This window comes from Stegodyphus dumicola, chromosome 7 (assembly GCF_044657685.1).
Source record: "Stegodyphus dumicola isolate Sdum_Otavi_A_Nest chromosome 7, ASM4465768v1".
NCBI lineage: Eukaryota > Metazoa > Arthropoda > Arachnida > Araneae > Eresidae > Stegodyphus > Stegodyphus dumicola.
In genome coordinates, this window is record NC_140774.1 from 209403534 (window position 1) to 209430041 (window position 26508).

Genomic DNA, 26508 nt, shown 5'->3' on the forward strand with positions numbered 1-26508 from the left:
TAATTAATTTTTAATTTAATTAATTTTCTTTATTTGAATTAGATATATATAGGTACATATTTATTATTAATTTGTAAAAGTTTCGTTTCATTTAGTTTGGGCCCAACAGCGGCCGAGCAGTAAAATCGCTGAACACTGGTAGTTCGGTCCGAGGTTCGAATCCCGCTAACCGGCTGGCTGCATGGGCGTTTTCGTGGTTTTTCCCATATGGTAGCGTGTATAGAGCCAGTTTTCCTTAGAAAGTCCTCCACGAAGGCATCCCTTCCCTTAGGCAGATAGCCCTAGTGTGCTTTGCCGTATTCTCAGTACACCAGTTCATTTAGTTTGGATTTCATAAAAATGAAAAAAATTAAAATGAATGAGACGGGCGGATTTGCTTTTGTTGAACAAGCAAATCGATATCGGGTTCAATACACGAGGTTGCAATTCTTAATGCATTTTCAAGATGTTTGCCAGTGATCTTTGTCTTATTTTGTTATTTGGATGCTTCATTCTTGAAAATAATTGTTCGCAAATATACGTACTGCCAAAAGTTGAAGACATTAATAAAGTATGATTGCGAAAATTAGGATATTTATCGCGGGGTAGGTAAAATGCCAACGAATAAATTATACATGAATCAAATTCAAATATTTATTTTTTAAATAAAAGTGTGTAAATTTAAATACTTTCATAATTTGCGTTTGGGCCGCACCGTGCTTTAAAGTAGGGGTCTTCAAGCCGTGGCCCGCTAAAGGTATTTTAATGGCCTCACATTTGAAGAAAAATTGAAAAATTTTTAAGAAATTTGGTTTCAAGAAAAATTGCCTTATCAGCTTTTTGTCGTAAAAAATAACTTATTCTTGATATTTAAAACATTTTATTGACATACCCGTTATTATTTGGGATAAAATTTTCTGAAAATGACGAATTTTTCAAACATTTCTCTTTATCTTATGTAATATGTGTTTCACCTGAACTTCAATTAGAATTTATAGATTTACAGTGTGACTCTGCAGTAAAATGCAAGTTTCTTGAAAATCCTACATTAATTTTTATTCGAAATACGTGACGGAAGACAAGTATCCAGGAATTCGTAAACATGCAGTCTTTCATGTATTCTATTATTTGAGATAAGATTTTCTGAAAATGACGAATTTTTCAAACATTTCACTTTCTCTTATGTAATATGTGTTTCACCTGAACTTCAGTTAGAATTTATAGATTTACAGTGTGACTCTGCAGTAAAATGCAAGTTTCTTGAAAATCCTACATTAATTTTTATTCGAAATACGTGACGGAAGACAAGTATCCAGGAATTCGTAAACATGCAGTCTTTCATGTATTCTATTATTTGGGATAAAATTTTCTGAAAATGACGAATTTTTCAAACATTTCTCTTTATCTTATGTAATATGTGTTTCACCTGAACTTCAATTAGAATTTATAGATTTACAGTGTTACTCTGCAGTAAAATGCAAGTTTCTTGAAAATCCTACATTAATTTTTATTCGAAATACGTGACGGAAGACAAGTATCCAGGAATTCGTAAACATGCAATCTTCATGTATTCTATCTTTGGCATTGCCTACATATGTGAACAGCTTTTTAGTAAAATGAAAATTCAAAAATCAAAAACAAGAACACGGCTGACAGAGAGACATTTGGAGGAAACTTTTAAGAATTGCAACAACACAGATTAAACCGGATATTGAAGCTTTAATCAAGAAAAAACAATGTCAAATTTCACATTGAAACCAAAGTAACTACCATCTCCAGCCAGTAATATAAGTTTTTTTTTTTTTTTTTTTAATTTTTACTTTTTATTGTAAATGCATTTTGTAATATCGTTCTGTACAGTCATCTTTATACTTTTTTTCTTTCATAGTTAAAAAAAGTTGCAAAACATTTTAATTTGAATTCCAACTTTTGGATTGATTTTTTGGAACCAATGTATACATATACAAATCTGTAACACTATCTCTTCGCAGTTGTACACTCTTGTAAAAAAAAAACCTCCCTTTTTACTTCCTTGTACGAAGTAAAAAGAAAGTACTGTAATCACGAAAAGTTTCAGGCAACATATTTCAACGAAAATATCCATTTTGATCGCTATCGAATGCAATTTAACGATGTTTTTGCGTGATATCTGTACGTAAGGACAGAATAAAAGACTCGTTTCCTCCAAAAAAATTATAAAACTGCTTTAAAATGAATTCTGAAGAGAATTTTTCGTGGAGTCTGTACGAACGTATGTACGTACGTGCGTACGTATCTCGCATAACTCAAAAAGGAGTAGCCTCAGAACATTGAAATTTTGTATGTAGGACAGCTATAACATGTAGATGTGCATCTCGTATTTTGATTGCAATCGGCCGCACCAAACGCATATAAATATATTTATATATATATATATCCACTCTGTTACCCGGCTCAGTGATCTCAGTTTCTTTACTCTTATATGTTTGTAAATTGTACATTTTTTGCTTTAAAAATGATTGAATTATTTTGTTTTTATCTTCCGGTTAAGGTTTTTATTCCTTTAGTAAATCTGTATGCAATATTTTTAGAATTATCAACAATTTTAAAGTTGTTTAAGTGCCGCTAAGCCTTTTTTTTTTATGGTCGCCATTGATTGTTTACATTTGAAACAGCAGACTAGTGGATTTGTTGCCAATCTAGAGAAACTTAGCTTCGCAACAATAAAGATAACGCCTTCATTTATTATTGCCAATTAAATCATGCTTAATCCGTTCTGGAATTTTTTCGAGGAAATAAGCGTTTAAGATTTACTTCGTAATTTTTAATATACATATTTTGAGTTCTTATATATTTTTGCCTTCTCGCGAAGTGAGAACTGAATTAATTAAATGAGAAATACTCAATCGTCTGTGAAAAACTGTTTCTTTTTTGTTTTGTCTGCTTAATTTCTTTTATATTTCATTCTAGCTTTATTATAGTATTTGAATAGAACATGTGGCAACGATTAGATAATTCTATTCTTTAAATGATATAAATTTTGTGCATTATGAGTTATAATATGAACGAAATATAATACTGTTAAGTGAATCTAGCGCCAGAGTGTCGCTATGGTAAAGAAATACTAGAGTGAATTTTAAAGAATACATTTAGTATTTTATTGTGGTTTATGCGCTGTCAGCGAAGTAGATTTAATTCAATCCAATAAGTTTAAATGAAATGCAAGAAAAAATGCGTATAATTTAGTATTCCGTACAAGGAAGTCATGTGCTGTATACATCAGATTTTTTATATAAAATTTTTCGACTACAAGATTTTTTTGACTGACACGTGGCCCGCGGACCTTTGTGAATTTATTGATGTGGCTGTTGGATGTGAGAGGTTGAAGGTTCCTACTTTAGAGCGTGAGATCATTAGCGGACGCAGATATCTTAGTAATAACAACAACTACGAATAAAATTCTGTTGACACTGCATTTTTCGCTAGGCGCCAAAACAAAAAAAATAGACGTTGTTCGTGGATTTTGCAGCTGCTTTTAAAACACTTCAACTGAAGCGAATTTTTTTGAGTCATGAATTTCATTCCATCTGCCTTTTTCGTTTCCGATGTTTTCATAGTAGCTAAGGGTTGCCATATTCTAACTAATTAGAGAAAAAAAGAGTACCATTTAAAACTGTGGTAGCTACTTTGAAAATGGCTAAGTTTCTTGCAGATACAAAGCATATTGATCGGAAATCGTACCTAATAAAGCTATGCAAAAACGTACAAATTGTATCGAACACTGTACGTGCATTTGCCATACCAGCCCACAATGCAAATTTCGAGAGACTATTTTCCCTAATGGTCTTCAATAATCGTATAAAAGTAACAAATTTGCAGTGGAGACAGTTGAAGCAATTTTGATTTGTTATTTTAATTTTAAAATGACTTGTGCCCAGTTTTATAATTATGTGAAAGAAGAACAGGATATAATTAAGGAAGTAAAAATCAACATAAAGGCATAAAAAAGATTAGTCTTACATCTTTTCTATTATTCGTTTTCTAGATTTTTACTCAAACTTTATTGATTTTTTTTTATCAGAGTACAATAACCATTTTAAATGTAGCATATAAACTTCCCGTGTCAATGCTTAAAAATCACGCCACACTTATTCATAGTTAAATTTTAACGTAGGAAGTCCCAACAGCCGTCGAGCGGTAACGTCGCTGAACACCGGAAGTTCGGTCCGGGGTTTGAGTCCCGGCGGCATATTTCGTAAGTGCACATCTGCATCGCCACCAAGGTAGTTTCTTCTAGAATGGACCAATGGGCTTTCAGTAATATTTCTGCCATTTTACATGACTTCTGCCCCGCTCTGCAAATGTTTTGACACGCAATTCACATTACAAAATAATTAAAGCATCACGCTTTTCTTGTGAAAATTTTCAGTGCAAGTTAGATAAAATCTAAGCATAATTTAATTTATATATGTAAATAGTAGAAGTCTTAGGATTTTTTACTGCAGTCTGTATGAAAAAGATGTTCTATTATAATAGTCAATGCATAGTTTTATTCAAAGTGAATGTTCCTCATTTGCCTTTATACACATTTAGCGTGTTAAATTTCACATTAATAACTGTTCACACTTAAATGTACTCTCTATTCTTCAAAGAGAATGAATTTATTTTATTTACAACGAATATATTTAATTTATTCATATGTAACTTTTAACAACAGGTATAATCAGATCATTTACAATTGAATGATCTTTAATTGAATTGAATTGAATTTTTATTTAATTGATTTGACTTTTGATTTAATTGAATTTTGATTGAATTATCAAATTTTGAATCTTTTAAAATCAAAGGAACGCAAGCATTGAGATAAGAAAATACTAGATTTATTCTAACACTTCCAATTATTCTCAGCTCAATTAAAAAATTATACACTTGAATTCTCTTAATCCACAGGTGTTAGTAAATACATAACATTTGAGGTTAATTGTAGCTTAAGTTATTTTCTCGATATAAGGAGTGATAATATGTCACGAACATTAATCCGAATACCCTGTGCGTGATAAGTTTCGCGAAAATGAAATAAATGCGGACGATTAAATAAACTTACGAAAGCATTACGAGATTTTCTGTTAAATTGATAGCAGCATTTATAACTGCGAAACAAAAGCAAAATAAAACGTAAATAACAACTATGCAGTTTCAAAGACTCAGCGTCATAAGAGCAATAAAAGCTCATTGGTCCATTTTTGAAACCCCTCCTTCAGTGGCGATACTGATGTGCACTTGTGAATTATGCGTCCCGGCGAAAGGGCTGACTGCATGGGTGTTTTCGTAGTTTTCGACATGTCTAACGTGTGCGAGCCAATTTCATTTCGGAAGCCCTCCACGAAGGCATCCCTTCTCTCAGGCAGCCCTTCTCCCTTGCGTGCTTTGCATTAATTTAACAAAACAAAAACATTAACTTAGGTAAGCTCCCGCCCTGACCGGGAAGTGGGTAGTGACTTTGACTGCGGTACCGAAGACCCTGGGTTCGAATCCCGGAGAAAGCATGGATGTAAATTGTATGTCCCTTCATAGGAGGCAATGATGGCCACTCGTTAGGTGCCTCCACGTTTTCAGGCCAACGCCTATAATCGGCTAGTGCCCGCCATATTAAAAAAAAAAAAAAAAAAAAAAAAAAATCGAAAAGCTTTTAAGGGTTATATTGCGCTCAAAGGGGCCTTTTCTTTTTCAATTACGTACACATACATGTTTGTGTTGGTTGTGCTGCGTGCGATTATTATCGGCCAGGAGGTTTGCAGCAAGTTCGTATATTACATTATATATTACACATGCACATTTCGAAAGCATTTGGGGTAATGTTCTTTTGGTCTAAAAATATTTAAAAACTGCATATCTTTAGAATTTCCGTTAGACAGTCTCGCGCGCGGGAGATAATTTTTTTTCCGTTATTGTTTCTACTTCTCGTTTTGAAATCGTTGAGTTTATTAATCAAAAATTCCTTAAAAGTGTTCCAAAATATGAAGTAGACAATATAACATATTCCAAAAATCGAGCTTCCAGGTGTCCATATTCGGGTGGAGGACCACGTTATTCAAAATTTGTTAACTTTTAAGTATCATTGCTCTTCACAACGCGAGAAACATACATATATTCATGCGGATTCTTCATTATTTAATTTCTTTAAGTATAATACAGGGCGGTAGTATCTGGTGGCAACAATTTAAAAAGTTATACGCCCTTTATAATGAAACGACGTAAAATGTCGTCTCGAGATTAACAGCCCTTCTAAGTTAAGGCTTCTTTGGGCTTCTTTTTTTTTTAGAAAAACTAAAAACTTTCTAAACTTCAGACGGCTTAAGCTAGTTTTTATTAAAATTTACGACTACCAGGATTAAGTGCTAAAATGTGCTTCAGTTTATAATCTTTTTCGAAACTGTTTATGTATATATTTTTAAGCAATAAATTCTTAAGCATCAATAAATATTGATTTCTATTCTTTCAAAGAGCTTAGCTTGTTAATTCATATATCTTACGTTTTTCCGAAAGGTATTTTTTCCGAATGAAAGGTGAATCAACGAAAAATTACGTTTCCAGACTAATAGCCCGTTTCGGCCAAGAAAAGTCGGTGTCGTGTACAAATACAGAGACAAAGACAACACGCACCAAGCAATTTTCTCCAGAAAGAATTTTCTGCAATTTTTAATTAAGGTTAAATTTTTCTAAACTAAGAATTACATCTCTGTCTTGAGTTAGCTGTTTCAGTAAACAAGTAACGAAGTAAAATGAGATGCTTTAAAAAGTTCCAGTTGCTTTGAAAACGAGAAACGCATAGGTTAAATGGAGCCATAATAGAAAATATTGGCCCGTAATGGGAAAATAAGAAATAAATAACTAAAAAAGTACAAATAATTTTTAGCCCAGAAGAGCTATTAATTTCGTTTTGGCATTTTGCGTCGATTTACTATAAACGGCGAATCACTTTTCAAATTGTTGCCATCCAATATTATCGCCCTGTGTCTAATAAAAAAATTAAAGAGATTAAATAATGACGAATCTGCATTAATGTAAGTATGTTTCTCGCACTGTCATAAAACATTGGTACCTAGAGCCATCCAGTTTTGAATAACGTAATCCTCCACCGAATATGAAGAGCATTTGGAAGCTCTAATTTGGAATTTGTTTTATCATCGATTTCGTATTTTGTAACACTTTAACGAATTTTTAACGAACGATTTTAACGATTTCAAAGCGAGCGATGGCAACACTGCCAAAAAAAAAAATCCTTCAGCACGCGAGACTGTGTATCGGAAATTCAAAGGATAGGCTCATTTTAAAATTATTCTGCGATATTGCTGTTGAATAGGATTTTATGGTTTCAGTGCAAAGAACATGAAATTTAATAAATAAATGTAACACACAGAAAACGTTAGAAAAAAAAAGTCCTTTTTGGCGTAACGTAAAATCTGAAATCTCACCAATGGCACACCCTACCGATGACCACTGAATACCGGCAGTTCGAATAAAATTAAAAATTGTTCGAACTAGTTTGCTACATGAGTATTTCTCATGATTTCTCACGTGTTTTGCAACATGAATATGATCTAGTTTCCCGCGAAAGTCCTCCACGAAGACTACCCATACCTCAGGCTGATACCTTTATAGTGCTGTGAGTATCCAAGTAACATAACATATTTTTTTAACCCAAAGGGACAGTGGGCCAGATGCCCATATTCGAGTAGAGACGTACGTTATTCAAAATTGGATGGCTCTAGGCACCGTTGTTTTATCACAATGCGAGAAACATACATACCTTTATGCAAATTCTTGATTATTTAATTTCAATATAATACCGGGCTTTAATATCAGATTGCAACAATTTCAAGTGATTCGCCGTTATTAGTTAATCTACGCAAAATGCCAAAACGAAATTAATAGTCCACCTGAGCTAACGCTCCTTTGGGCTTAAAAATTTATTGATACATGTATCGTTAAGTTATATCGATGCTCACAGTATCGTTAAGTTATATCGATGCCCCAGGAGCGGGAAAAATGGGCAGTGACCTCGCCGGTATTAGAAATCCGGACCTTCCGACTACACGCCGAACATGCTTCCAGCGACACCACGAAGGTATGCTCAGAGCAGGAAAAAAAATATCTTACATGCTTTTAAATACTTTAATTTATTAATTAATAACAGAAGGGAAATAATTACTAACAGAATGGAGAAACGACTGTCAAATAACAACAGTCGTTTTTCCGAATGGCAGCTGACTCGAATGAAAAGTGAAACAACTCAAAATCGTGTTTCGATACTAAAAGCCCTTTTGTAACCATTTAGTAAGGTTACAGTTTTTGCATTATTGTTTTACATTAGCATGTTTTCAGGGCTTAATTTCTAAAATTAGAAGAGCCGGAGCCCTAATTTAGGCCCTCAGGAAAGAGGAACAAGAAGAAATAAATAAATAAAATCATTAATCATTAAAATAATTAATGATTAAAGTGATTAATAATTAAAAAATATATTAAAATTTATTTCTTTAGTGATTTTAAATATAATTTAATCTAATAAATATATTATATATTAGATTATTAGTCCAAAAGGAGGCTTTTCCCTGAGGGACTATTGTTTTCGTTTTGCGATTTTGCGTGGAATCACTCTGAATGCCCGTTTCACTTTTCAAACTGTTGCTACCTAATATTATTGCCCTGTATTATATTTGAAGAAGTTAAATAATTAAGAATCTGTATAAATGTATGTATGTTTTTCGCATTGTGATAAAACAACGGTACCTAGAGCCATACAATTTTGAATGACGTAATCCTACTGCGAATATGGGCATCTGAAAGGCCAAATTTGAAATTTGTTTCGTTATCATTTTGTAAAACTTTAACGAATTTTTGATTAACAAACTCTACGATTTCAAAGCGAGCCATGGCAACATTGTACAGAAAAAACATTTTTATCTCCAGCGCGCGAAACTGCGTATCGGAAATACTAAAGATATGCTCAATTTAAAATTATTTTGCGGTATTCATCTTGAACTGAATTTTATGATTTAAGTGCAAAGAACATGATAATAAATAATTAAAGGTAACACACAAAATGTTAAAAATACGCCCCTTCGCATGTAATTTAAAATCTGAAACTTTTCAGATTTTCTTTTTTGTCTTTTTTTAAAATTTATCTCAAATTTTAATAAATCTAATGAGTAAATTTTAATATAATTTTATTGCTAAAATAAAATTTTCGAGATCAAATATCTACTGAAATTGTTCATTTCCATAAAAGAAGTCAAATAATTTTCAGAAACGTATGAACCCTTCGTAAATGCGAACAGTCTTTTCGTGTTTAGAATTTTATGCAAGATATATTACTGATCATATTTATATTAAATTAGTTAAATTCCATTTCTGTTTTGAAGGGCAATTTTTTCTCAGCGTTATAGTGTTTTATATTATAGTGTTATCATGATACCAATCATGATTATTACGATAGCAAAATAGTTATGGACAAACGTGATCACATTAAAGTGCGCTTGCAGTATATTTTTTACATCATTTATTATATATTCGTTACAATCACACATTCCCCTCCCAAATAGCTAATTAAATCATTTCCTTTGCCTAAAACTGAAGTTCAGTTTACTTGGTTCTATCTAAGTCATAATAAAGAATGTAACAAAGAATAAACACTTTTGTGTTACTTATCTGAAAATCTACGTGAAAACAAACGTGTGGGCTTTAGCCCCAATATAAACCTTAATGTAAATTCGTTGGTAAATAATTGAACTAAACGAGTGTTCGAACTGGCGAAATGTAATTAGCGAACAGGCAGAACGTTTATATGTTAAAAAGGTATCTGATAAAATAAGTTTATAATAAACAAATAAAATCTTGAACTTAGGCTTACTGTTACTGGAACAGGTACTTAGGCATACAGCTACATGGAGCTATTACCTACATTTGGGGTAGTTTGTAAGGGCATTGGCGGTAATATAAAAAATAAGTGCTTAGCGTCACACAAAAATTACGAACTTTTTATGGGTAAAACAAGAAATGTGTGGCGAGAAAACATCAGATACGAGAGCTCCTCGCGCCATCTATTGAGTAAATAAATAAAAAAAAGTTATTTAGTCGATCCTGAGAACACAGAGCAGGTGCGAATAGTTTTCAGCCCCAGTTTGTTCTGTTTATAAAAGTATCTGTTAGTTATTCGAAAACGCAGGTGTTTATTTTAGAAACCGAAAAAACACCTGCATTAATTCAAATTGTTCGAAAAATGCTAACAAAAGACAAGTCCATCCAATAAAATTTACTGCTATTCTTAACTAAATTTCTGACTGGCTGGAAAGGATGAATTTTCATCTTTTCCAGCCAATCAGAAAATTTATTGGATATTTGCGAGTGACTTTGGAAACGCAGAAAGAACTACCGCTTATTCTTAGTTCGAGATTTATCACGACTAAGGCGACTCAAATTTATCTGATTATCTACCGTTATATTTATCTTTAAACTTTTTTGCTTTACTTAACTTTTTATATTATATTTAACTTACTTTTTATATTATATTTAACTTTTTATATTATATTTAACTTACTTTTTATATTATATTTAACTTTTTATATTATATTTAACTTTATCTGTATTTATATTATATTAACTTTTCATCTATACGTGTGTCCTATTTTCGTAAATTTGTACATATATATCATAAAAGTTTGAATTATTCAACATGAGCGCACCTAGGAAGAGCTCCAGGTAAGGGAATTTTTATCTATATACTTATTAATATTGTTATACTATTTATTTAGTTTTATTCTGTTTTTTTCATCGTTGCTGGTTTTCCCGGGTGCATATTTTCGAATTTCCGGGGAACGTAAGAAAATTTAAGGGAAAATGCATGCGCAAAAGCGCTAAATCTAGCAAACACGCTCATTTAACAGCGCGCCAAATCTAGTAAACCCGCTGATTCAAAGCCCCCTGAAGGCGGCTTTGGTTGATTTCAAATTGCATAAGTTGTAGGCGGCTTTGGTTGATTTCAAATTGCGTAAGTTGTAAGTCACCATTGAAATACTGGTTTAATTTTTTGATTCCTTTTTTTGATAGCGCTATGGATTTAACAGTTTGAACAAACAGCAAACGCGCCCATTTAAAATAGCGTGCCAAATCTAGCGAATTCAAATTAAACTCTAATAAAGTTCTTAAATAATAAGGTTCGCATACAATAAAGGCCTATTAGAGATATAGTTGAAATGTTTTAGTCCAAATTTAGTTGGATAAAAGATCGTAAAGAACTTGATATGGAACAATGTTAAAATTTTAAATACGTAACAGACGAAATGACAGCGTCGCTTGCAAAGCTGTGGCCTTGGCTACTAATGTTCAAAACTAAATTATGATTAACAGCATGAATTATAAACAAATAGCTAAGTTTATTGCTTTTTATTTTCCAGCTACCGAAATGCGACGCTACTAGAATACCAACGTTTGGAAACCAAAACCTAGCAATCATGAATCAGAACTAGTTGCCATTCAGCATAAAGAAATTTAAATATAAATATGAACTACTTATTGCCAATCAGCATAAAAGAAATATAAATATGAATATTAAAAAAATATTAAAGTTAATTTTATAAAATTTAAACACATGAACAAATGTATGAAATAAAAAATAATTATTTCTTATGCAATAACTGGGCCACTACAAAGCAAGTAAGATGAACGTTTTTATTATAAAAAGAATTCCTCGAAACGTTTTCCTTTTTTCTTTGTCTGTATTGTCTTATCGGGGAAGTGCAGAATCATAATGGAATAAAATTTTTCATGAACGTCTTTAAAAAACCATAAAATCAATTATCGATACAGATATGACTGTATAAGTTTAGGTTAGGCCACTGGTTCTCAAACTGTGGTGCAATATAATATTTTTAGTGCTACAATTTTTACAGAAAAAAATTAAATGAATATAAAATTGCCCCCTTTTAACGTTTTGTTTTAATCTTTATTATTCAGAAACGTATATTTTTCAAGTTTTTGACTTTGGCAGCTCTAGCTTTAATGTTGAAATGATGACTTTTCCAAGAAAACTGGTTAAATTTTTTTAAATCTTGTGATATCTAAAATGTCAAAAAGGCAGAAATTACATATTTTTTTGTGTCTTGTCAATAATGGCCTTGTGACTCAGGTGTCTTCTTTGTTTTGTACAACTATATTATTTGCTTGATAGATGCGTTATTACTCACTATTTACTACTATTGTTATATATTATATACACTCGTAGTATACTTATTTATATTTTATTGTAATGTAAAAGTTTCACTTACAAATATAAATAAATAACATAAATTTAAAGGGTTTTATTCTTTGATTATATACACACCATTTAGGATGTATTGATTTTTAATGGCAATGCTTTTATGGTGGTACATTATCAGGTTCAATGTTTCTTCTTACCTTCTTCGGAAACATACAATGACCTGACTAGAACAGAGAGCTTACTAAAGCTATGTTCACTAATTGTAGTAAGTAGACAGGATACAGACGAAGGGTATACAAAACCCTTTATTTTTCTTTATATACAATGACTTCCGTACTTCGGAATACAATGACCCTCCACTCGGGGTCTAACGTAAAAGATATCAAAATAAAACTAAACTCTAATTTAACTTTAGAATAAGATTGGCCTTATAATAACAGGAAGCGTATGTAGCACAGAGACTGTGAACACTACAATACGTTTAATTTATCAAGAGGATTAAAACCTCTGGCCTGGAAGGCAAATAGCAACTGCGTAACTTCTAAGGTAAGCGGCCTGCTTCGAACTCACTGCTTCCTCTCTTCTGCTTGGCAAAAAGGCCACACTTAAATACTTGGCGTTCGCCAGACAACTTTGCATAAACTCCTTCACGCTTATAATTCTGGCCGGAAGTAGAAAATAAGAAGTGATAGTAAAGATTTAAAATAAAATAAACGTTAGTAAAACTTAAGATCCTTACATACTTCCCGCCAGAGTTAATTTGTTTGAAACTGAGGTCTAAAACGACCTTGTTGAAAACTTTTAACTCTAAAAACTAACGCAAGGCCAACCTTTTACAATCATAACTTAGCTAGAAGTTAAGATACAACGGAATTTTAAATTAAAGAAAATTTAAAAGAAAGAAATTTGTTACAATAGCAGCTCCCGGGATATACAACAATCTTTTTTTTTCTTTTTCATCTGTACTGCATCTAAACAGGAGCTTTATTCAATTCTGGTTCCTTCCAGAGATCTGGAAGGAAAACTAGTTTAATGAAATGTTACAGAATGACATTGCAAATAACATATAGAATATACTTTTCTTAACAGTCTTATTTCATTCATGACTATTTTAATTATCTCTCCCCGTGCTCTCTGACATGTGTTGTAAAAGAACACCAACCACGAATGTGTTTCTGTCTACGTGTGCCACACTTCCTCCTACAATCAAAACACTAACGTGTTAAAATTCAACATACGAGACCTCTTAACACACCCTAATTTCAACTCTAGACCCTGAGGTACTATTCTGAAAGTGGCTAACTTTAAAGTGTAGCGTCAGAGAGCCTAACTACATCATTCAACCTTTAACATATATTCGCCATGATTTAGTCTTTACAGTCACACGAATAACAAATTTTTAACATTACTTTCCCTTTTACCATATCACGGTATTTCTTAACATTTAAAATAACAGAACACATGTATATAAGAACATATCAACATGCCGTTAATTTTACACATTTGAAAACATACATTAGTAGTACATTGTTAACTTCTATTCTTTTCAAAGCAAGTGCCAATTCTTTCTACATTGAAATAATACTACATTTCAAAAAGTCTTTCAGACTAAAACTTCTTTCTTGCTAGAATGTTTTAAATAAAATTTATACAATAACTTTTTACAATATTTAAGTCTTTACACAACGCTATTATACATCAACTTTAGTTTTACGCGCGAGTAATTGAAAAACATAATAAGAAAATCGGTCACAACTCATTTCTCGCCCTTTTGGCGATAAAGGTAGACCTCGCATGAGGTAAAACTTCTTGAAATCTGCCACTTGCAGTAAGAATGAAAGATTAACTTAAGTTTGTAAAGTAACATAAAATTTTACTTATCTTTGTAATATTCAGACATCCTTTTCTGGGCCCAGTCTTTAAAGGTATAGCTGATAGTAGCTTGGTTGATCCTCCTTCTTGTACGGGCTCGCCCTTCAGTGCTTTCCTCTGGAAGCTGCCGTTTTTCCCCACTACGGCCACCCTTGAACATCTTCCTTCTGTCCTCTGCTTGTGGTCTTGGCCGTTTGAAGGCAGCTGGTCTTGGTGGAACCGGGAAACTTCTGTCGTGATCCTGCTTGGACCTCGTTGTTGGCCGTTCAAATTTTTCTTGTACTTTTTCCTCCGCCGCTGATGGCCCTTCCGCAGTTCGGCGACTTTTGCTGCGGAGAGTTCTGTCGGATGAGTCAATCTTCCGTTTCACAGCCGGGTTATAGTTGCCGTCCTTTCTTCCGGTCCTTTCCACATACGTCGTCCTTCTCCCTTCTTCAATCTGGGGATGTTCGTGAACTCTGTTTTCTGGACGGTGGAACGGCTTCTTTTTCTTTTTACCTTCAGTTTTTCCGCGGGGCAATTTTCTTTTCACTTGCTTCTGTCTCTCATTGGCTTGCCCTTGTACTTGTCGTTTTCCCACCTGTGGAACTTGTACCTGCGGTGTCTGCCGTACCGGATCCTGCAAAAGATCTGAAAAGATTTTCATTTTATTACGATCGAAGTAGGGTTTAATTTGATCCATATTTGCGGAACAGGTTTCACCATTTCTTGCCTTTAACACTACAACAGCGTGAGTTATTTTTCTATAACATATGGTCCTTCAAAGCGTGGAAAAAATTTGGCAATTTTATCTTCTGGTGCTGAAGAAAGTGAATGCTTAATTTTTAAAACTTCATCCCCTACTTTATAAGTTACTCCCCGTCGTTTCAGATCATAGTATAACTTCTGTTTTCTTTGTGCTACTTCCGTATTCTTTTTTGATTCTTTTATTAGTTTTTCTATATCACCCATTTTAAATTCTGGGGCTCTTTGTTGCACATAAAATAGTTTATCTAACGGTGTTATAACCTTTCTGCCTAGAAATAACTCAGCAGGAGTTTTGCCCGTTGTATCATGTTTTGCGGTCCTAAGGGCGAAAGCAAATTCATTGACATAGTTATCCCAGCTTTTATGAAAATTTTTAACATAACTACGGATAATTTTCACTATATTTCTGTTGACCCATTCCGCTATATTTGATTGCGGCCGATACGGGACCATTTTTAAATGATGTATGCCCAGTTTTTGACACATGTCTTCAAATATATTACTTACAAATTGAGGACCATTATCCGATATACCTTTTAGGGGTGCCCCGTATTTTAAAATATATTTATTTAAAATAGAATCAGTAACTAATTTCGCGGAGGCTCGTTTCAAGGGAACAATTTCGGTCCATTTACTAAAATGATCAACCATAACAAGGAGATAGCGATTTTTATTTAACTGACTTTTTGGGAAAGGGCCCAATAAATCGATGCCGATTATTTCATTTGGAAATTCGGATTTAATACTATTTAGAAACCCGGCCGGGCGGAAATTAATATAATTAACGGCTTGACATGTTGGGCAGGACTGGACATACGCCCTTGTTAACTTTTGCAGTTCAGGAAAGTAGACTGCCTCGCGTACGCGTTGGATAGTTTTTCGAATACCAGCATGAGAAGCTAAAGGGCTGTCATGGAGCTCTTGCAGGATATTTAATCTAAGACTAGCTGGGATAACAGGTCAAAATTCGTTGTTGGAATTCGTAGTTTTTGTGTAGAATAATAGACCATCTATTAGTTCGTAATGGGCCGCCCTATTTCTTATCGCCACAATATCTTGGTGGCTAAAATTTTCAGGATCCTTCAAATACTCATAAATACTTCCAAACTCAGGATCCTTACCCAGTTCGGTTATTACAGTTTCTTGGGAATTTATTGTACACGCTGTCAGCATTGCAACTTTTACGGTATTACCCTGTTCGTCTAATTTAATTCGTGATAGGGCATCTGCTACGATATTTTCCTTTCCGGGGGTATGCTTGATTACCAGATTATATTCTTGCAGCTTGAGTGCCCATCTTATTAACCTTGGGGATAAATTTTTCCCTGAGTACAATCTAGTTACCGCCGCATGATCAGAATATACTGTTATCGGCGCCTTTCCAAAATAGACTCGGAACTTTTGCACTGCTAACAGAACTGCAAGTGCCTCTCTCTCGGTCGCGGAATAGTTTCTTTGTGTTTGATTTAAAGTTCGGCTAAAAAATGCCACGGGCTGCTGATTTTGCGAAAGTACCGCTCCTACAGCATAATCCGAAGCATCCGCTGAAATTTCTAAATTTTCATCCTTTTCAGGAAATTTCAACACAGGGGCTTGCGTTAATGCTTGTTTTAATTTTTCGAAAGCACTATTGGCTTCGGCAGTCCACGAGAATCTTGCCTTTTTCCTTTTTAATTTTAACAATGGCTCAGCGATAGCCGCAAAATCTTTTATAAAGGACCTATAATATGAACAAAGTCCTAGAAAAGAAGAGAGCTTCTTTGCCGTGTTTGGAGTCGGATACTTTTGTACAGCGATTATTTTTGATTCATCTGTCTCGATCCCTTTTTGCGATATTTTGTAACCTAAATATTTTAATTCAGGGGCTGCAAATTTGCACTTTTCGACATTAACTTTTAGACCGGCCTCATTTAATAAAGAAAACACCTGTCTTAAATCCTGTATATGTTGGTCGAGATTACCACTAGTAATAATGATATCATCTAAATAGATAAATGTGGACTTTCCAAGAACAGGTCTTAACACAATGTCCATGCATCGCTGAAATGTTGCTGGGGCGCCTGAAAGGCCAAACGGCATTCGCAAAAATGCATAAGTGCCAGACTTGGTTATAAAAGCAGTCTGAGGCACGTCCTCAGGCCTGACCCCTATTTGAAAATAACCATTCGTTAAGTCTAAAGTCGTCATAAATTTGGTTGATTTTATGTTCCTTAAAATTTCTTCTATGATCGGTAACGGATATACCGGATATTTCGTTATGGAATTTAATTTACGGTAATCAATAGCGAATCTCCACCTTTTTGGATGCTCCAAAGGATAATCATTATTTTTCTTACATAAAACCACCGGACTAGCATAACTACTTGAGATAGGCGTTATGATCTTTTTACGTAGCATATCGGTAATATGCCATTCTATAATTTTTTCCTTATTCTTATCATACCGGTATGGTTTTTGACGAACCGGCAATGCATCTCCGGTGTCAACACTATGGTTAGTAACCTGAGTAAATCCTGGAATATCACTAAATAAGGAAGCAAATTCACTTACCACTTGTCGGATTCTATCTTGCTCGTCATTAGGCAGGTGGTCAAGATTTAACCTTGGCGGTTCAACCTTTTCTACACGCACTGGTTTCATCGTCAGCTTAAGGGACGCTGCATTAAAATCCAGTGTAGCTTGTGCGTCTGAAAGAAAGTCTATTCCTAGGATTAAATTTGCTTGCAAATTCTTTACTATAAAAAACATCACCTTTATTTGTTCGTCCTTGATACGGACATATAGCGGTACTTTACCTATACACTTACATAGTTCTCCTTGCGCCGCTAACACTGTCGTATTATCCGAATTATATATGCGGTATTTCCGAAAATACTTTCTAAAAAAATCTTCTGCCACACAGGAACACTGCGCGCCTGCATCCAGGAGTGCGGTGGCTGGGATATTATTCACCAAGACTTCAATCTTCGGAAGAGTCAGATTTTTCACCATTACTGTATTTAACTTATAGGAAGAGGGGTTTTTGTGACCTTCGGATTTCCGCACCCTCTCGTCAGCAGAAATCCGTTTTAGTTTAAATTATTTTTCCTTTCCGTGCTTTCCTTCTTTTTCCACTGGCCTTGAGACTTTTTTCCTGGGTTGCTATTGAACTGTCGACGTTCGCCGGCTGTTTTTGAATGCTCGAGTTTCCTTGCCCACTGATTCGCTTTTTCTCCGTAGCCGTGTGCTTGAGTTTGCTGTAGTCTTGGCGTACCAAATTGGTTTCGCTGTTGATATTGGCGTCTTCTTTCGACGTCCGCCGTTCTTCTACTTTCAAACTGCATTGCTAGCTCAAATAACTTTTCCAGTGTAGTCGGATTTCGTAATTCAATAAAGTCTTGCACTTGGGGTAGTAACCTCGGCAAAATCACTTGAATTATTTCAGGATCCGGACGGTTTCCATACAAGAGCTTGAAAACGTGAATTTTTCTTAAAATAAAGCTCGAGAGGTTTTCCATTCTTTGTTGATATATACTGAAAAGTTCTGTTTCTAATTTCGCACGATCCCTTACAACAGGGAAGGCTTTTAGTAGGGCAGTCTTGAAATTTTCGTAAGTATAGGTGGGACTTCCTGCTTGACCCAAGAGACTTCTGCCGATACATTTGAACCAGTTAAGCGCTTGGCCCCTCAAAGCGCTGGTAGCTAAGGTAACTTTTTGAAACTCGTGCACGGGGTAGAGCATGAAGTGGTCATCCAATTTTTCCAAAAAACTGGTTACCTGTGAGTTTCCATTAAACGTTGCTTCTGGTTTCATCGAAGCGCGCATGGTCTGGACGATGTACCCAAATCCTTCCAGGGCGGCAGCTGGCATTTCTGGATTCTGAGCCGTTTCTGCAGGCAGCACAGGTTCTTCCTGAAACTCGGCCATGGTTATTCTTCGTCGGGCGCCACTATCAGGTTCAATGTTTCTTCTTACCTTCTTCGGAAACATACAATGACCTGACTAGAACAGAGAGCTTACTAAAGCTATGTTCACTAATTGTAGTAAGTAGACAGGATACAGACGAAGGGTATACAAAACCCTTTATTTTTCTTTATATACAATGACTTCCGTACTTCGGAATACAATGACCCTCCACTCGGGGTCTAACGTAAAAGATATCAAAATAAAACTAAACTCTAATTTAACTTTAGAATAAGATTGGCCTTATAATAACAGGAAGCGTATGTAGCACAGAGACTGTGAACACTACAATACGTTTAATTTATCAAGAGGATTAAAACCTCTGGCCTGGAAGGCAAATAGCAACTGCATAACTTCTAAGGTAAGCGGCCTGCTTCGAACTCACTGCTTCCTCTCTTCTGCTTGGCAAAAAGGCCACACTTAAATACTTGGCGTTCGCCAGACAACTTTGCATAAACTCCTTCACGCTTATAATTCTGGCCGGAAGTAGAAAATAAGAAGTGATAGTAAAGATTTAAAATAAAATAAACGTTAGTAAAACTTAAGATCCTTACAACATATATTTTTTTTTCTTCATATTTATGTAGTACACAATTTGAAAAGGTTGAGAATCCCTGGTTTAGGCTATTTGATTATGGTAAAAGCATCTCAGGTTTGTCTGCCTAAGTTGGGGTACTTTAGTGGAGGATTTTCTAGTAGAAACTGGATCGTATTCACATTATACATGGTGAAAACTATGAAAAACCCATACCTCAGCTACGATTTCATATTTTTTATTTTATAATTTCTACATGCCATCTTAGTAGGTTTAACCCTCTCAGCGTTACAGACGGATTGTTTCGTATTGAAAGATGGCTTTCCAAATCGTCGGACACGAATTATTTTGCCAGCTTTTGATGAATCCGAAAGCATTTCAAACGATTTTTTCTGCCTTACATTTTCAGCCTCAAAATCGAGGATGAAATATTCTGTACTGTCGTTCCCTCCGACCTCCTGTCATGCTTAATTGGTAGTGGGGAATCCTTAGAGGAAGACATTACAATGGGAGGATCATAAATAAAAACATCAAATCCAGCTGTACCATCTGCCGACCTAAGGGCGATTTTCGTGCTGAAACTGGAAAATACTGGAAAGCCTTCAATGCAAAACTTTCTGTATGTGAAAAATTTACGAAACAAAATTTCTTCTGCAAAAGTAAATTTAATTTGCACGGAACCCATGAATAACTTTTAAAGAATTCAGCATCACCTAATTTACAAATAATTTTTTACCATAGAATAAATACTTAAATAGGTATCTTACAATGACTGTAGAAACAGAGAAATTTTATATAATTTTTGGTTTAGCTGTGCGCATTGATAAAAGTACTGCTTTTTTTAAAATTATTATAACAGTTCACAAAAAGAGTTACTTCAATATATATTTTGAACAATTGTTCTGAAATAAAAATGAGATTTTTGAAAGAGTTCAAATCTTGTAATTCCATTTCAAACTAATGTGTCATTTATATGTTTGTATCGAAATTCATTTAGTTGTGTGAATGTGAAGTATGGACATTTTATTATTAAAATATGAAGACAAGGTGCGTTTCTTTAAAGAAAAATTTGCTTTACTCTTCTGATTTCTCATCTAAAACAAACTAATTGAGAACCTTCTTTGGCATGATATGAAAATCATTCGCAAATGATATCGTATTTGATTAAATTGCTTTTTGGTGTTGATAAAATAAAGTACTGAAAGTACATGAAATCGTATGATGCATTTTTTACCCTAAGCAAAATACTTCCGTTTTACTGAATGTGTTATCGAAAAGAAAAAGGTCTGAACGATATTTGATTATGAATACTTTACTGTTATGAAGATGTGTTTATTTCTAAATTTCGACACGGTTGGGACATAAAATTCTGGATGCAAAAAATTTCGAAAAAGGAAATAAGAATTTCCGATTATTTGTCTATATCAAGATTTGAAATGACACAATTAGATGCTCAGATAAAGATAGACAACTTTAACTTTCATGGAGGACTTTGGATAATAAAACAATTTATTTACGACTAAGGTTAATTAAAACAAAGGAGGGTTGTCTCTGTATGGGAAGAGATGCCTTCTTGGAAGACTTTTTGAAGAAAACTGGCTCGTATTCATGTTACAAGTGGGAAAACTCAATTGAAAACTCAATTCAACCAGATCAAACTACTAGTGTTCAGTGATGTTACTCCTCTGCCGCTAGTGGACGTTATTTATGACTAAGGACTGATGAGCTATGTTAAATTAGGTACTGATTACCATTTATTTAAAAATTCATTAGTTAATACTTATGATTGTGGTTTTACTAAAAAGACCAATATATGCATGTATTTCTTGAAATCAGTTTTCATATCTTATTAACATTTTATGTGCAGTTTTTATGGCGTCCTTCCTTCTTGTCCACTCAAATAATTTCACAGCCTAAGAACAAAATAGAACTATTTAAAATTTAATATCTATGCTTCGTTTGAAATATTTCTCTTTGGTTTGGTTTACTTGAAAAAGTGTTCGAAGGCTATTTTCCAAAAGAGGGATGTCTTCATGCAGAACTGTGTAATAGAAAATGGCTTCTATATGCATGTTACACAATAGAAAAATCATGAAAACATCCATGCAGCCAGCCCGTTATCTGGGATTCAAACCGAAATACCAGTGTTCAGCAATTTTGCTGCTTGGCTGTTGGTGGACGTATCCTCTTTTGAGATAATTATCATAATATTGTTAAGGATTTGGTATTTAAATAGCTAATGTTAGTTGAATTATGAATTAAATTGTTTTATTCCCTGTGCAGTGCAGCACGTGACGAATATTAAATTAAAGCTAAGCCGAAAAATTAAAAATACAAGAGCACGTGCATTTAACATTTAATAAATAAATATTTCTTTTTGATTCCGAGAAGTTCCAAAAAATTCTCGCACGCGATTTAAAATCTTATAAAAGGAGGAAAACCTCTCAGTTCGTGTGATTTTAGTTAGTTTGTTTAGTAAACTGCTCTTGTTGACTGTAGCGAATTCGCGGATTAGCTCTCTTTAGCTGTTTTGAATTAAGTTCTCTTGAATGTTTGAGTAACAATCAATGCTTACTCTTGTGATTTACATTTCCAGTGATGTTAATCTTGTAATTAATACTCTTGGCTCTGTGCCTAAGAGCAGTAAAGCTTCAACTGAGGACTTTCTAAGCGGAACTGGCTCATATTCCCGTAATTAATACAAATGTGGTAATATTATTCTTGTCACTGTCAATGATACCCAACGTACGATTTGGTATTAACTTTCGGAGCAAAAGTACATTGAGAAAGAAATCAATTTGGGGAGAAATAAAAAAGGGCTAATTTTTGGAATATGGTAACAGGTAGTTTGGCAACATTTTGATAAGACGATAAAGGTTACTAGCTAGGACTTCAGCAGTGTACATGGATAAAGTCAAGAGTGTGCGCAATGCCATTTTTTTGCAATTCTAGGATGTTTTTTTAAGTGAAAATAGGTCGACGTGTACATGGATACCGTGTATGTGCAATTCTTAAAAACGCGGCAAGCAGTTTGCGATTCTGCACTTTCTCCCAATTTCACACCTAATCTTCGTCATGATTAAGCACTTTTGCTCCATAAAAGTTCTAGCGAAAGCGTAATTCGACTAGCAGATTGTTGGGAAAAAATATTGAGTAAAAAAAAAAAAAAAATGCCTTTACTTCATGAAAACAAAATGTCATCAAACAAAAACTAGCAGGTTGCTGTAGCAGGGTTGGTCACCAAATTTTTGCCAAAAAATCGCCAAGTTACCATAATTCAAAGATTAACCATAATAAAGAATTGATGAAATAAGTATTATAAAAAAACAAAATTCTTTTATATCTGGGTCATTTGTTACCATTTACTTTGTGTTTTAATATATTTTCATATTTTATTTCAATATTCCTTTATAGAGTAACAAAAAGACATACTATTCACTAAATTAATATGCAATTATCGTTAATTAAAGTGCATTTTGGTAGTAGATTCATGATAGTTGTAATGTACACATGCTTCAAAAAGATTCCAGGACTAAACAATTTTTTCAGTGAAACAGAACAGTGAAAAAATTGTTTAGTCGTGCAATTTTTTTGAAGCATGTGTACATTACAATATTCTGGGCAGAACCATGGTTTCTAATTTATAATAAATAGATAAATAAAAATAAAGTAGGCTTCTGCAAACGACAGTTTTTGACTCATTTTATTACAAGTGTATGAAGAAAATTTCTTTTCGTTCTGCAAAAGAAATAAATATGTCATTGAATAATATGTTTTTCGGTGTGCTATTAGAATAAGAAATCCATACTCGTCTGATGCAAATTAACTGATATATATTTTTAACCAAAATTTTTCAGAAGAGATTTCAAATATTACTTTCAAGCACTAACTACACAGAAGTTGCATTTTTAAGTTTTTAAATGCAATTTTAGATCGTTTCAGCATCTTTTATAAGTGCTAAGAACAGTCTTATTTCTCTAAATTTTCTTTAGCAAGGTAAGGAACAACACATTCAGTGGCATTTTATCGCACAATCGCTTTGCAAGCACTTATTTCACACGTCTCTCATGCATTCAAAAACGGAATAGTCCATAATTGAAAGCCTAATCTTATTCATTTAATTTCTTACATTAAAATCATAACCGCGTGTACTCTTTTTAAGATGTTCCCGGATAAACAGCCATTATTCTAAAAGAGAAATGATAAAATCATTTGAGATATAAATTTTCCTTCTCAAAACAAAGTATTTATTTTGCCAAAATATAATCGAAAATAATTTTAGAGCTATGAAATAAATTCAAGAAGATGACTAAATATTTTAAAATTCATTCAGTTGTATAAGAAAGTAAATAATGGCAGCACAACATTATACAGTCAAAAGTCATTAATCCGGACTCGTCGGGACTTCAGCGTTTCCGGATTATAGATCATCAGTTTAAATCTCGTAAGATGGCATGCAGAGATTCTAAAATTAAAAATATGAAACCGCAATTTATGAAATAAAGAACAATTATGATCTCAAGGGTATAAAAATTTACCAAAAAAAAAAAAAAAAAAAAAAAAAAAGCTTAATATTTATTTGTTTGCTTTATTAAACATTTCTTTCAATGTAAGTTGTTTAAGTTGCTTCATTTCATGTGATAATACTTTCTATTTAATTCTATTAAACAGACATAGTTTCTTGTTTAGTTACAAAGTTCCGCTGTTCAAGCCCTATAATTGCTGTGTCGAGAATACCGACTAATTTGTCAATCGAAATTTTTTCGTTTTCACTAACCTCTCTGTCACATTCTTCATGTCTTTATCCATTTTTTGCAGCAATTCCACTTTTTGTTTGTTGGACATCGAAACATACTTTCGTTTTGTAGATCCTTTGGAAGTTCCAGCATCGGAAATTCTATTTGACATAATCGAAAGTTCAAGTTTACTTTTATAAAATTGCTCTTACAGTCTGCAAAAAATAATAAGCGGGATCCAATTCGAAGATTAAGGAACAACACAATCATTAACATTAACTGAAATAGATAATTAGATAATTTTAGCTTACACCGTCCGTTATACATTAAACGCGCAGGTGAAAACGTATTCTGCACTTGCGCACACACATATGTGCAGTAGTCAAAGTCTTACGCGCACGTGTAAAACGCCTGTGTGCATGTGCCAACGCGGCCCATGCGCAGAAAGTTTTTAGCTTTGAGGTCCGGATTATAGATCATTCCGGATTATGGGTGTCCGAATTAACGACTTTTGATTGTAATGCATCATCATAATATCAGCTGAGAGCTGTAAAAAGTTTCATTCCTACTAAATGGTTTATATAACTCTCCTTTTATAAAAGCTCGAAAGAGGAGAATATATATATATATATCATGTGCATTTGGTGACTTGACGTATTAAAGGCATTGTTGTACAGTCAAAAGTCGTTAATCCGGACTCGTCGGGACTTCGGCGATTCCGGATTATCGATTTTTCCGGATTATAGATCATCAGTTTAAATCATGTAAGATGGCATGCAGAAATTCTAAAATTAAAAATATGAAACCGTAATTTATGAGATAAAGAACAATTATGATCTAAAGGGTATCAAAATTTACAAAAAGAAAAAGCTTAATATTTATTTGTTTATTTTATTAAACATTTCTTTCAATGTAAGTTGTTTAAGTTGCTTCATTTTATGTGATAATACTTTCTCTTTAATTCTATAAACAGACATAATTTTTTGTTCAGTTACAAAGTTCCGCTGTTCAAGTCCCGTTAATTGCTGTGACGAGAATACCGACTAACTAGTCAATCGAAATTTTTTCGTTTTCACTAACCTCTCTGTCACATTCTTCATGTCTTTATCCATTTTTTGCAGCAATTCCACTTTTTGTTTGATGGACATCGAAACATACTTTCATTTTGTACGATCCTTTGGGAGCTCCAGAATCGGAAATTCTATTTGACGTAATCAAAAGTTCAAGTTTACTTTTATAGTATTGCTCTTACAGTCTACAAAAAATAATAAGCCGGATCCAATTCGAAAATTAAGGAACAACGTAATCATCAACATTAACTGAAATAGATAATTAGATAATTTTAGCTTATACCATCTGTTATAGATAAAACGTGCATGCGAAAACGTATTCTGCGCTTGCGCACACGCAAATGCGCAGTCGTACGCGCACGCGTAAACGCCTATGCGCATGTGGCAACGCGGCGCATGCGCAGAAAGTTTTTAGCTTTGAGGTCCCGATTATGGGTGTCCGAATTAATGACTTTTGACTGTATATAATATAAATAGTTGCTTGTTATATTATGAAATAAGTGTGCAGCGGCAGCGCCAAACAGGCGATACGGACTTAAAAACTGTACAGAAAAGCGCCAATTGGCGAAACAGTAAACCCGTTTGGCAAACCTACAGGCTGACGGAGAGAGAAGATTTTTCCCCGGCAGTCAAGTGGAACTACTTCAACAAATGTGTGCGTCTCTGTTTTCGCCGAGAAATGTAAACTTGTGTACTCGCATCTGTACTGTGCTCTGAATTCCTTAAGCCGTTATAATGTACCCGGCAACTGTTACTTTTCCTTATTAAATTTGATTATTAATTGTAACATGTCTACCTAACTAAGATTTCGGCTTTCCTAGTTAATGTTAGGGATATTTTCGTATGCACGTGTTACTCACACGTACATCATTGGTGACCCTGTCCCTCGCTCCTTCTGTTTCGATCCCTAATGACTATCTGTCTCAATCTTTGTTTAAAAACTAAGAATATGCCTTATTTTGATGCCAATGCTCTTCCTTATGACTGATAAAGGCTCAACCCTATTTATTTCCTCCTCATTTTATCGTACGGATTACACGTGGTTTATCACACTTAAGGAGGATTTACAGGTATGTGGTCAAATTTTTTTAATTATCTGTGATTGGTCTTAATTATGTTTTTGTGATATATTTTGCTCTAAAATTATAGTTTTAATTTAATTATTGATTGTTTAAAATTGATCTTTGGGTAATATTCGTACTCACACTTTTATTGGGATATTGAATGTCTTCATTATTTTATTCTAAATTGATACTGTTTTGATAAGGTATAGTGCAAAACATTAAGTTTACGATTTACGATATATTTATAATTGGCAACCATGCCAGGATCGGAAGGCCAAACCAACGAGGAATCGAATATGGCGGTTCAGGAGCCACAAATCTCACAC

General features: G+C 33.8%; 1 protein-coding gene across 3 annotated transcripts in view; it reads right to left on the reverse strand.

Moving 5' to 3' along the window:
- Window positions 1-26508, reverse strand: part of LOC146996627 (uncharacterized) — a 161123-nt gene that overhangs the window by 120355 nt on the left and 14260 nt on the right. Inside the window, exon 1 of one of the 3 annotated variants that reach the window (XR_015042370.1) lies at window positions 9869-10003. The exons of 1 other annotated variant lie outside the window; for it this stretch is intronic. The gene's annotated coding sequence lies outside the window, so the exon portion shown is untranslated. Of the gene's footprint in view, window positions 1-9868; window positions 10004-26508 lie in introns of those variants that run through there. One more of the 3 variants, XR_015042372.1, reaches the window with a different exon arrangement.